The sequence below is a fragment of the Ambystoma mexicanum genome, chromosome 1p (assembly GCF_040938575.1).
Source record: "Ambystoma mexicanum isolate Mex_15411 chromosome 1p, UKY_AmexF1_1, whole genome shotgun sequence".
Taxonomy (NCBI): domain Eukaryota; kingdom Metazoa; phylum Chordata; class Amphibia; order Caudata; family Ambystomatidae; genus Ambystoma; species Ambystoma mexicanum.
Genome location: NC_090921.1, coordinates 802,741,959 through 802,756,097, shown reverse-complemented (window position 1 = coordinate 802,756,097; position 14,139 = coordinate 802,741,959). Strand labels below are relative to the sequence as shown.

The 14,139-nt window shown below is 44.9% G+C and overlaps 1 protein-coding gene across 4 annotated transcripts in view; it reads left to right on the top strand.

Moving 5' to 3' along the window:
* The first annotated feature begins 2,226 nt into the window (after nucleotides 1–2,226).
* The window catches only part of MRPS21 (mitochondrial ribosomal protein S21), a 222,627-nt gene continuing 210,714 nt past the window's right edge, over nucleotides 2,227–14,139 (top strand). Inside the window, exon 1 of one of the 4 annotated variants that reach the window (XM_069652091.1) lies at nucleotides 2,227–2,378. The gene's annotated coding sequence lies outside the window, so the exon portion shown is untranslated. The remainder of the gene's footprint in view (nucleotides 2,379–14,139) is intronic. The other 3 variants (XM_069652116.1, XM_069652099.1, XM_069652107.1) reach the window with 3 other exon arrangements.

The following is a 14,139-nucleotide window of genomic DNA, read 5'->3' as shown; positions in this document are numbered from 1 at the left end:
CAACCCTCCCTCCAGACCCACACCAGAGTCCCTATCCCTCCCTCCAGACCCACACCAGTGTCCCCATCCCTCCATCCAGACCCACACCACTGTGTCCCTATCCCTCCCTCCAGACCCACACCACTGTGTCCCTATCTCTCCCTCCAGACCCACACCAGTGTGTCCCCATCCCTCCAGAACCACACCAGTATGCCCCATCCATCCATCCAGACCCACACCAATATGCCCCCATGCCTCTAAAGACCAATGTGCCCGTCCCTCCCATCAAACCCACACCAATGTGCCCCCATGTCCTCACTCCAGATCCACACTGATGTCCCCATCCAACCCAAACCAGGATTCACCATCCCTGCCTGTAGACCCACACCAATGTGCCCCGTTCCTGCCCAGACCCACAATGTGCCCCATCCCTCCCCCACACCAATGTGCCCATCCCTCCCATCAAACCGACACCAATGTGCCTTCATCCACTGCCTACAGAGCCACAAGATGCCCCATCCCTCCCTCTCAGAACCACATCAATATGCCCCATCCCTCCCTCCAGAGCCACAGCAACGTGCCCCAACCCTCCCTCCAGACCCACACCACAGTGTCCCTTTCCCTCCCTCAAGACCCACACCACTGTGTCCCCATCTCTCCCTCCAGACCCACACTGCTGTCCCTATCCCTTCCTCCAGACCCACACCACTGTACCCTATCCCTCTCTCCAGACCCACACCACTGTGTCCCTATCCCTCCCTCCAGATGCACACCAGTGTCCCTATCCCTCCCTCCAGACCCACACCACTGTGTCCCAACCCTCCCTCCAGACCCACACTGCTGTGTCCCTATCCATCCCTCCAGACCCACACCACTGTACCCTATCCCTCCCGCCAGACCCACACCACTGTCCCTATCCCCCCTCCAGACCCACACCACTGTACCCTATCCCTCCCTCCAGACCCACATCACTGTCCCCCATCTCTGTTGCCAGACCCACACCACTGTTCAACCCTCCTTCCAGACCCACACCACTGTGTTCCTATCCCTCCCTCCAGACCAACACCACTGTGATCCTATCCCTCCCTCCAGACGCACACCAGTGTCCCTATCCCTCCCTCCAGACACACACCACTGCACCCTAATACTCCCTCCAGACCCACACCACTGTGTCCCTATCCCTCCCACCAGACCCACACCACTGTACCCCAAACCCTGCCTCCAGACCCACACCACTGTGTCCCTATCCCTCCCTCCAGACGCACACCACTGTGTCCCTGTCCCTCCTGCCAGACCCACAATGTACCCCAACCCTCCCTCCAGACACACACCAATATGCCCTATCCCTCCCTCCAGACCCACATCACTATGTCCCTATCCCATACATGTCAACCCTCCCGATTTAGGCGGAAGACTCCCGATTTTTGAATGAAAAATCTGGCTATTTTTGACTGTTTCCTGCCTAAAATAATTATAACTCCAATGCAATCCTATGGCAAATATACTTTCTCCAGATTGCTGTCGTGAAATCTCCCTCTCAGGGCCTGACGAATGTTGGCATGTCTGATATCCCTCCCTCCAGACCCACACCACTGTGTCCCTGTCCCTCCCGACCCACACCACTGTGTCCTTATTCCTCCAGACCCACACCACTGTGTCCCTATTCCTCGAGACCCACACCACTGTGTTCCTGTCCCTCCCTCCAGACCCACACCACTGTGTCCTTATCCCTCCCTCCAGGCCCAAGCTGAAGATGATTTTTAAAGTAAATGTAATTTTCCGCTCCCCGTCTCAACCTGCTGTGTTACAGGAACGTTCAGGAATCCCGAAGAAAATGCAAATTATATTCTCAGCCAGCCAAGAGTACACGGATTGCTGCTGCTCTTGCAGCCTTGCACGCATCCTGTGCCTTCCAGGGTCCCCTCAGAAAAATGACGAGATCTTGCATGTACTTGTTAGAAAAAGATAAATAAAGATTATAATAAAACATTTATTAAAAAAATAAAAAAGAGGAGGGACAAGACGAAACGTTCCCGGTATCCCGGAGAAAATGTCCACTTGCACCGGCAGTCACAGCCTTCCCGAATCCCGCCCATCGCCTACTGAAAATGCTTCCGAACCGAACCGCTTCATTGCTCCGGAAAAATAACAATGATGACGTAAAAGTCACGTGAAGAAGAGTGGGCGGGTCGTTGCTATGGTCCGTTTCTCAGATGGGAACTAGTTGTTACCGTTTGAATTTCTTGTAACGTCAGAATCGAAAATGTTCCCACACCATCATGGCCGCTACTTAATCCGGGAAGGTGTATGCTGGTGCTGGTCCGTCTTCCGTTTTTCTTATCTGCTGTTCATTCTTGTCCATGCTTGTAATTGTTTGACAGGGGGGAACAACCTTGAAAGTAGGTGTCAATATGCAATTAGATTCTATAAATAACGCTTACTGATTCTCTGTTTTGCTCGGTTTTGACATGTTCTTTGAATATTTTATGTATTTTTTTCAGTTAACCGATTTGTTGTACGTCACTTTATTCTTATTTAAAATTAATAAAAAATGTTAAACTGGAAAGTAGCTGTCATTTAACTAAAGTCCCTTTTCTTTTCCACGTGATGGACGTTTTTAGACTTCATTTCTATTCGGGAACCTTCTGTGCACATGACATGCTAAATCCTCCAGTAATATATTCATGTGGTCGAGAAGAGTACATTGATAACAGCTGATGTTATTTTCGGTCGTGTGGGGATATCTGGAATTATATGCTAACCTCGTGGGATTCCTGTTCTTAAATCTTTTGTAGCCTTTCTGAACGTGGTTACTCGTAAAAACCTATCAAAGATTGACATTTCGACACAATGTTTATTTCAGACACCAGTTCAGGCAATGCTTTTACTGGGGTGCACAATCGAGAGGGGTTCCTAATAACAAGGTGGTGTATCCTAAGTGCTGGCCCTTGTCTATGTAGTGCTAGGCATGGCTTAAAGGCGGCTGTCTGCCCCAAAAACACACATGAGATCCAGCAAATGTGTTTCTCTCTCTTTTGTAAATCCATCACTGGCTATAAATGAAACACTGTACAGTATTAAATCAATCAATCGGTGAGTAAATCACCTGCATAAACAAGCATAGATGGCAACTTTTACCAGTGGGCTCTAGGGTCATGTTAACATTGGAAAATAATGTTGGGATTAACCTTCATCTCTCCTCAGCATCCAATTTTTGAACCTGGCTGTTTGGGGTTTAGGGGAATAAGCAAAGGGGATTTGCACGCTGTGTTTCCTCTCCAGCTATATCTCCTTTTGGCGCAGCACCCCACAGAAAACAGTTGAGTCCCACTATAAATGTGGTCCAACTGAACACATTGCTCCTCCACCTTTTCCTTCTCAGCCCTTCTTGTGCATCTTATGTAGCCCTCATGCCAACTATCTACCTGCCTTTTTTTTTTCTCTCTACCACTACTGAATGTTCTATCGTACTCCTCCTTTGCCTCTCTGACATGCAAAGTGCTTCAACACCATAAATGATGGCATGAGGCACTATACAAACTCACAATAACAACTCCTAGTCCTAATCTTCCTTGTCCCAGTACTTATCTTTTAGAGACTCTGCCTCCTTCTGGAATCCCTCCCAAACTTCTTCTTAGTTGGCTCTGCTCCTCGTCTAGAGGTATGACTTCCTACTTACCCATGAGGCATAAGTTGATAGAAGCCTTGCCATGGGGCCCTTCCCCATCCAGGGATTGACAGGAGGGACTCCTGTACTGTGATGAGGAAGAGTCGTCCTAGAAGTAATTAATATTACCACTAAGTGATCCCAACATTCCCTTCATGTCCCGCTTAGTCATCCTAGTATTTCTTTTACATATACCAAAGCCAAGGCTATGGGGAAGCGGGGTAGTGACAACAAGAACCACTCTAGACATAAGTAGTTTGCTCTGTCAACCATCACCCGTTTATTGTGCAAAATCAAGTCCTCTTCATCAAGTCCCAGATTTGCAACACCCCCAACGCAAAGGAAGTTGACCAGGGACCCTCCAAGTGCAACTAGTGATCAGTGCTCCAGATAAGATTTTGAGGTGGGAGTATTTTACTCCCTATTTTTAAACTTTCAGAATAAATGTGATTTCAAGAGAGTAAAAATGACTTTTCTCCATTGCAAGAGAGTAAAATATATGTGACCTCCAGCCGACGTGTGCAAAAACTGTATGGAAATCATTACCATGCGTCAGCTTTCTGCATTGTGACAGAATAAACCTTTCATTATTTCTCTAAAGGCTGGCCATTTGATCTCTCCTGTATATATTTATATGCTGAAAACACAAAAACCTAGCTAATTACATAGTAAAGCAAACATGTATTGTGTGTTTTGAGATTCGATAGCAGAATTGTGTTTTGATGTTTAATGAAAGTCCACATTTACTGTAGCTATTACTACCTTGGTATGCCAATGTTATGATACAACAGTGCAGAGAGGCAAGGACTCCATGCTAAATTCTATACCTAATCTCATGGTCAAATGGTTATTTATATAGCGCTTCACTGTACATAGAACATATTTATCACAATAATAACCAAACCGAAGTTGGTACTTTATCAACCTCGAAAGAATGAACGGTTGAGTTGGTCTTGCCAGGATTTGAACCTACAACCTACAGATTGAGCGCTAAACCGGCGGAGCCATCTTATTAGCTAACATCCTTCAGAGGTCTGTAAATTGAGTATCGACTGGGATATAATAATCGCAGTGCCTAGATGTTGGACGTACCATGTATAAAGCGCTACATAAAGTTAAATACCCAAATGGATTATCACAGGGACAGGTTTTGAAGAGCTTCTATTTCAATTACAAATGTAACTTTCATTTTGTTTTTGAACAGCGCTTGCGCTTCCTGGAGTGTCAGGTTTTGGAGGTTGTAATTTTAGTCTTGAAGATGTGAGAGGCTATAACACCTGTGATTGGTGTAATGACAATCACTGACCCTTGAGCAAAGACTCTGCTGCCACTGACCATATATATTTATATACCCCATTGACTGCAAGGTTGAATGGAGGTAAACTAGAGTGTGCATATCGTCATTTTACACATTTTTCATAATTAGTGTACATTAAATTATAAGTGTATAAAATGATCCGTCTCCACATGATTACATGCACAGGAACTCTGAAAAATACAATTGTGCAATACTGGTTTGCTTTCACTGGAAAAAAAAATAATTTGTTACAAAAGATGAATTCTCAATTGCAACTCTATCTTATTTATACAATCCTAAATGCTGACAAAATAAATATGCACAGTGCTTTTGTTTCCACTGAGCATCTACACACAACACTACAGAAGCTGAATGGAAAGAAACCATTCCCTTAATCACAGTGTGCATTTTCTTTTTTTGAAAGGCTTCAGAGAAATAAATTCTGTTTCAGAGGCTTTTCTCCATGGCTTGCAAATACATCTATGTAGATAAAAATCAAAAGAAGCGTTCTGGTTTCTACTTTGAACTGCCCTCTGCTCTAAACTTGTGCGTAAATGCATACAAATACGTCAGCTTTATTATTTTACTGTAAGATTTTCATGCGTAAAAAGGCCTGGTACAAACCTCATCTGGAGGCCTGCTAGTGATGAATAAATGTGTTGGGGCTAAACTAAAGTGGCTGCCCAACAGATATATTGCAGATACATGCCCTGTGCGTTAGCCCACAAAGCGGACATCCCTCTAGTGGATCACCCTTGAATGGGGCCCCTGGGAAGTTGCTCTGTTTGTACGTAAACCACCAGAATGAGAGTCCTTAACCACCTACTAATGATAGTTGTGGAAGCTTTATGCCCTTATCCCCCTCACTAGCTAGTTATCCGTTTACCCGAATGGACTTGGTGCGGTCAAGATATTCTAAGACCAATCTTTTTACATCAAGGCAATACCATGCATCTTCCTCAGGAGAGTGAGTCTATGAAAAGAAGACTGGCAGCACTATTTCTTGAGACCAGTGAAACTTGGAGGGGACCATAGGAGCAAAGCCGGATCACACTGCTGGAAAAGAGCTTCTTCGCGAATATTCAAAAAGGGGGGGGGATCTACACAGGACGGCCCCAATCTCCCTCAGTCTCCTGCCTGATATGATCGAGAATGTGGTTTTCAGAGTTAGATATTTTAGCTCAATGGCGCCAAATGGTTCAAAATGGTGTTTGGGGGTTCAACATGGTGAGAACTATGGACACATCCCAAGAGGGGTGAACAGAAGGCACCATAGGCAGAGACACCTCGATGCTCTTAAATAGCCTTGCTACCAGTCTCTCATTCCTTGGAAGAGATGACCACTGCTCCCTAAACGCCTGAATGTCAGTTCACTGCATTTGCAATGCACTCGCAAGGAGGGACACCCCTAGACATTTCAATGACACTTCATGCACAAATTGTAGAATGCCAGGGATCTTGCATTCTAGTGCCGGCAGATTATTCTTGTCACACCATGCCACAAAATAAGCTCAGTGACGGTCATGCGACTGAAGCGTGAAAGACCTCCGGGCCTTCTGGACCACTTCTGCCCCCTGAACGGAAATCCCTAACTTGCTCAACTTTCATACGCCACCATTGTATTAGATGGCATCTCCATCATGAAGGTCCTTGTCTTCACACATTTCTTCAGATCTATTATTAGTCGGAAGCTGTTGATCCCTGGTTTGGGTACTAGAAACACAGTGGAGTAAAATCCCCATCATTGCTGTGCTTTGAGCACCCTCACAATTGCTTTCTTCCATAGAAGCTCGTGGAGTGCGTGGAGCATGGCTTTCTTCCTGCAGGCATTCCTCTGCCGGCTGTTCCAAAGGGTCCCTGTTTCTGGAGGGGGGGCGGTGGTGAAGTCCAACTTGTACTGCAGTCGAACTGTACGATTTACCCAGGCATGAGAGGCCATTTGGCATAGTGGTGTGCTCCAGGCCTGCCCAGTCTCTCACTATGTTGTCTGAAATGTCTGATAGTAAAGGGATACCAACCTTTGGAGTATGCTTATACTGTCTTCGGGTCCAAGGACTGCCTACCGGCTCAAGCTCGACCTTTGCCGAGCCCACCTGCTCTGCAGGGGTGCCAGTAGGCAGCCTTACATCTCACTGGTCCCCAGGCCCCGCAGGGGGACCACGTAGACGAGGGATCCCAGCCATGACCTCTGTGCCCCGCACAGAAAGGAAGCCAGAGTTTCTTTGAGATTAAAGTCAAAACCGAGGCCACATGGGTAAGCCTACTAAAAACCAACTAGGGAAGGGTTCTGGAAGGAGGCAGAGCCTCTCAAAGGTAAGTACTGGGACGAGGAAGAAGGATGTGGAGGCGCATCAGGGCCCAGCTGGTCTACACTGGTTTAAAAACCTGGGGAGTTAGCATCTCACATTTTTACTCTTTTTAACTTAGTGCTATAAGTTTGTACATATCGTATGCATTGTAGGAATTGTATAAGTCCACTTTGTGTTATGTTATATTATTTGGCATTTATATATTGCTCTATCTATCATTGGTATGACCTCAAAGCACTGGTAGGTTGAACGCCATCGGGGACCGTAGTCAACGTCAGTTGAGAGAGTAAGGTGTCATAGGGTGCTTGGGTGCACCAGTTGTGTCCAGCTGATGCAATTTCCTGATGGCAGCTGCATCCTAGCTTTCGGTGTGGAGGTATTGATATCAGTTGAATGTGTGCAGTCTGGAGGGTAGACACCAAGATTGGGTTCTGGCTGCGTAAGGCCTGTGTAGGACGCTTATGTGTGCAGCTATGCCGGTTTGTCATGGGATGTAGCTGCGTTTTATTAGAATGATGAGGTGTTCATGGGGTAATGTTTGTATGCGAGCAGCTAGGCCGAAAATGATCGAGGGGTGTAGCTGCACTCTAATTGTTTGTTGGTGTAGAGTAGAGAGTAAGCATAGTGATATGGGAGGTGAGTGTTTGGGTGGAGTTCTGATCTAAGGAGTTTACTATTCCGGATTTCAAGTGTGCGTTTGCTTAATAGTGACTTAATAAGCATATACTGTGGCGTACTTGTTCCGGATCTTGAGCATTTGTCATTGGGTTGCAAGGACTCGCTCGTCTCAGATGGTCGAGGTCGGCATTACGGTAAGAGCCACGTTTTTAGAGCTTTGCGTAAGGTCATATATTCTTGGGTGTGTCGAATATGTGGGGGGAATGAGTTCCACAGAGTTGGGGCCAAGGTTGAGAAGGCGGATCCTCCGATCCTGTCAGAGTTAGAGGTTGGAATCACTAGAAAAGGGCAGTGCTTGATCTTGGGGTGCGAGATGGGAGGTAGCATTTTATCTTTTCTTGTAGGTACATTGGGCCAGTCTTGTGCACTGCACAGTGAGTGATGCATAGGGTCTTGAAAGTGGCCCTTCATCCGACTAGGAGCCGGTGGAGTGTTCCGAGAGCTGTTGAGATGTGGTCCCTTTGACCCAGGGCGAGGAGCAGTTTTGCAGCAGCGTTTTGTGTACTCGAAATGCTTATCGGCTTGAAGGACTTATCTCGCTTTCTTAATTTGTATTATGAAATTCTTATTTATAACAATATTTAGCTTTTAGCAAAGAACCACTTTTAAAATCTTGCCGCCCGTGTGCTCTACATATTGTTTCTTGGGCTTATTAGGCATCCCATGACAGCTATGCTTTAACGAGAAATCACACCAAGCTTATAGTAAAAACGACAAGTACCATCGGTCTTGTAGTTCCTGCACGCATTTAGAGATTGGTCAGGCGTGTCAGCGTTGGCGCGTTGGGGACCAGCTGGTCTACGCTGGTCCATGTTGGGAGACGTCCCTGCCTCTGCAGTTAGCGGAGTGTTTCGGTTTCTCTCAAAACAGACTGGCAGACTGGAAGGAACTCTGTGAATTAGGTAGCACTAAAAGGTAGGGTCATATATGATACTCGTACGTTGAACTGAACTGCTATTTAGTATATATAGAAGGTCAGGCTGGGCTTAAGCTCGATCGTGAATTTCTGCTTGATTGTTTACATATGCACTCCATGCGCCCCACAGAGAGTGAGAGGGACGCTCTAAACATGACAAAGCGGCTGGGTCACAAAAGTCATTCCTAGGGACTATTGAAACATGCATAGGTCCGGACCATGGCATGGCAGGTTCTCTCAACTTGGCTCTCCTTAATACTAGGTCCTTGACTAAACACACTATTGATGTTTATGATTATATCTTGGATAATAATGTGGACATAATGTGTATTTTGGAGACCTGGCTCACAGACTCACACAGCCTGTTTTATAGAGCAAGTGACTCCACCTGGCTATGCCTTCTTTGGGAAAAATTATCCAATGGGTCAGGGGAGGGGTTGCTATTATTTGTAAAGAAACTCTGGGGATGTATGAGGCAAAGGGAGACTGTGAAGGATGTGAGTTGTTACATACCAAGATCACTCCTAATTACAACAGCATAAACGTTGCATTACTCTATAGACCTCCGGGGACGAGATGCCACTGTTCAATGAAAATATTGAACATTTATTATCATTATGCAAAAATCAAACAGTGCTATAATCCTCCCGGGTGATTTAAACCTATGGAGAGGACACCCGAGAGATAAGAGAGCTAGACAAATTATTGAATAATGCGAACATATTTGTACATAACTCGGGCCCTACACATATTTGGTTGGCCAATGAGAATATAACACTGACTGACGTAACTACTACACCGTGTGTGTGGTCAGATCACTTTTTTCTCTGTGGTCAGATACAGCTTCCCAAACCCCCTTGTCAGAAACATGAGCTACCGTGTAACGTTTTTGGGAGAAATTATCGTGCTATTAAACCAGCTGATCTTGCCGGATGCTTGAGTAACCTGATGATGCAGACTTCTGATTTAGATCTCCCGATTTATTAGTGGAAGGTTATAATATGTATCTGACAGTATTGCTGGATAGGATAGCCCCTAACAAACCTTGGAGTGTTAGGGACTTTCCCAACCATCAGAAGTGATTTACCCCGGAACTGGATCCGCTTGAACAAAAGAAAAGGCAGGCCAAACATAATTGGCTTAAAGATAAAGCCCCAAAGAATAAAGAGGAATGGAAACGCAGGGAGAAGGAATATAAAAGCAAGATTAAACAAAATCATTATAATGAGCAAATAGACAGGGCTGGAAATGAAACCAAAGAACTTTTTTAATTGTTCAACACTTGGGAAAAGCCCATGGTTTTGAATCAAAATACTAACCCAAACAAAGATGAAGGGTCCAAAGGTATATGCAGACAAAATTGTATTTGCACCAAGCCAAAATAAGTAAAGAGTTGGATAAATTATATGACCTAACAGCTAGTCATACTACTGGAAATGGGCAACAAAAAACAGTAGTTTACCCACTCTATTTAGGATTGAAGGAGCAGGAAACTGTTGACCGGTCCTCTCAGTTTCACCTTTCGGTTGTGACGGACCCAGTGGTCAAGGATATTTTGAAGACTATGCATCCCACAAGCTGTCCGGGTGACCTTTTACCATCAAAGGTCATCCTGGAACACTGTGGTATCTTTGTTCAACTTTTATGTAGATTGATTAATGCCTCTTTCACCCATTGTTATATACCTGGAAGTATTAAGGATGTTGTGGTTACTCCCCTCCTGTAGAAGCAGGGGTTAGATCCCAAGGATGCCTCTAATTTGACGCCTATAACGAACACCCTCTTTTTCCTTAAATTAGTTGATAAGGTGGACCCCACGCAAATTCAATCTTAGGAAGTGGTAGGCGTTCTGGATAAGAAACAGTACGGTTTCCGGCGCACCCTTGGTATGGAAAGTGCCTTGGTTGACCTCCAATCTCAGATGTTAAAAGTCTTGGAAAAGAGTTGATCGGGGCTGCTGGTTTTGCTGGACTTATCAGCAGCCTTCGATCTACTTGACCATAAAAAACTGTTGGATAGATTGGCTGATATAGGGGGTTTTCTGAGTAAGCTGTGACATGGATGAAGTCATTTCTTGAGGGGTTTAAGTCTAGGGTCCATTGGGGAGATGTTTCATCTGACGCTGAACCTATCATCTGTGGTGTCCCTCTCTCCAACATTTACATCCAGCCATTATGCATGGAATTAGAGATTGGGGGCGTTCTTCGCTAATTACGCAGATGATTTTCAGCTTACTATAGAACTCAGTGGAAACTATGCCGATGATCAGGAGAGGCTAAACAAAATCTACATGGCCGTCAAAAATTGAATGTCCAGTAATTGGCTATGCCTTAATGCCAATAAAACGGAGCTTATGGTATTTGTGGCCAAGCATTCCCAAGAGAGTTTAGGACAGGAATTCTCTAGTGTCCATATTAATGGAGGCCTTGTTCCGGTAGCTGGGAAGGTTAAAACGCTTGGCACTTTCATGGAGGCCACACACAACGCGGATGCCCATGTGGACTACATAGTTAGGAACTCTAATTAATATGGAGTCCTAAGATTGGTTGGTCCTATGATCATGAGGGAAAATCGTGCTAAACTGGTACAGGCTATTATTTTACCGCGACTCGACTATTCCAACTCCCTGCTAGGGGGAGCTAGTAAGGATTGCATTTATAAATGGCAGAAACTTCAAAATGAAGCAGTATGCATAGTCTATAACATTGCGCGTAGAGACTCAGTAACAGCGGCCGCAGAGAGCTTCATTGGCTCCCGGTGGCAGCTAGAATCCTCTTCAAGTTGTTGACACCGGGACACAAATGTCTCTTTGGGTCTGCACCCCAATTCCTAAAAGAGAAACTGGAGATGTACAGACCCAATAGGACCTTGTCTTGATATTGGGCAAAATCTTCCTCGGGGCCAGCCCTTTGAGAGCAAAAATACCCAATTCAGCCCAAAATACAGGTTCTATTGTGCTGAGCAGTGATCTCATGCAAGTGACAAATGACACCCTCAAAGTGTTATTAGCATATTTATTCTAAGCAGTGAATTTCATATACATTTGGGATTCAAGTTACAGAATATTACAAAGCATAACACTTAGAGCAATGCAAAATATAGTGAAACATGGAACTTAGATAAACATAGAGAAACATAGAGAAATATAGAGAAACATAGAGAAACACAGTCTTACGTCCCTTAATCAGCACTGGGGAGACCTTGGGCCCTCATAAGCTAGCTGTAAACAAGCCCCGCTCAGAGGACAATGCTGAAGGACACCGTGAGAGCCAATTCCGGGCACCTGACTGTACACGAATCAAGTCCACAGGCGATCTCCCCCTGATCCATGTGTGCATGGATATTTTATAACTTCTTGCTGTCAGTCACCATGACGCACAGTTCCAGAACTTTCCCTGTGCAACTGGCTCATGGAAAAAACCCAGCTCTCTCTGAGATGCTCCCTGCTCGCTCCTACCCCCTCCCTTGTTCCCATCTGCGCTGGCTGAGGAATGTCTTATCAGTACCTTCCCAGAGAAAAGGAAGATTAGCTTGGGGCCAGGGCTAACGTTAGTGAGGCTGAATATTCTAAGGGAAGCAGGGATGTATTAACCCCATCTGCAAGCTCTAAAAGGCATGCACTCATAGCTTAGTGTTTATAGCGCTTAAGACTGGCTATCTAAGCGCTATATAGGTGCCATGATGTTCCAAACACTCCAAAAACCTATTAGCTACATAGCTGGGGGCCCTCCCTGCCTGTCATATTCCTTGTAGCTCACTACTGCATAATGGAAGTGCTACAACAGACTACTGTCAGCATTTTTAGCACATACTTTGAATACACTATTGGCTTTCAGCGGCTAATGCTGTCATCTAAAGCCCTGATTGGCAAGGTTGCAATTTCGTGTATCACTACATTCCACCCCTATTCAACGTTTGTGCGACAAATGCTGACTAATACCTATCAACATAGTATTTAGTGCAGTGATAAAGACCTAGGGGCTTTGCAAGAGGTTTAAGCAAACTATCTTCTAGCGGTTAGTTAGCGTGGCATGCAAGGTAAAACACTACCTAAACAAAAATGTACACAAAGTGAACAGTGACATATACCCTTGCCAGAACCTGGCCTACACAAAAATACCTACGCCAAGTGAACATGGACATTTACTCTAGCCAAAACCTGGCCTACACAAAAATACCTAAATCAATTTTGTATAACTGATTGTCAGTTAAAAAGCAGCATGCAGTTAAAATGTCAAGGCAATCCAGTGTAGTCTAATCTACAATGCACTATTGCATTTATGTATGGTTACCAATTCTAAAACCTGGCAGCCTTACACCCTAAGGGCCTACCCTCCCCCTGATCCCAGGGCATTCAAGCGTGACTATGGGCTGTGTGACTAGACACTTCCCCCAGGTAGGTGGAACCCAACCAGAAACCATCTAATTTCGTGAACAAGGTGAACCCATGGGCACCAGGTTGTCTAAATATAAACAATTCTACTAATTTACATCAAAGCATGGCATGTGTTATTCATGCAATCAAAAGCAAGCAATTCAATCCATATGTATGCTGGTAACTGTAGCTCTGCGTGCCAGTGTGTGGAGGATGGTCGCCCCCACCCAGTAAAAAGCCAACACCTGCTGATTTAACAATGTTTGCCATACAATGCATTGTGTGTATTTAGCAGTCTTGTTGACCTGCCCTATGGCAGACAAAAATGTCTTCATGTCTAAAATTCTGTTATCTTCAATTGGCTGTCAATACTTGTAGCAGTGCTGGGCATATCAATGGGCCCCACTAGGCCAGAAGTTCTATAGCAGAGCTGGCATCAGAACCCATAGTGGCTAGCTTATAGTGCACAGTTTCTATGTCACAAGCATATAAAGCTCCTGCAATTAATGAATCTAGCTCCCTAGCTACGCGCACTCTAGTGATGGGCCATAGAAATGGACTCCATTTGTAGCAGCTTGGTAGTACTAAGGAAACATTGCCTCATGATAAATCTATGTCTAAGTGTAGCACTGTAATAATGAAGGTGTGCATTACCAGTCTACAATTTACATGTTGTCTTACTACTGGAAAATCTAACAGGTTCACAGTGTCTACCTTCTGTGACTTGGAGAATACCCTTCTTCAAGTGGGATATCTACCATATACAATATTAACTTTAGCCACAAACACCATACTACTATCCGGCAGTGGCTGTTTCATCACACCATGGAAAAAATTCATTTAGTCAAGTTATAGTTCATTAAATCTTGGCGAGAACACTCGCTGCAGTTCTTGGTCAGAAAAACATCACATTAGACA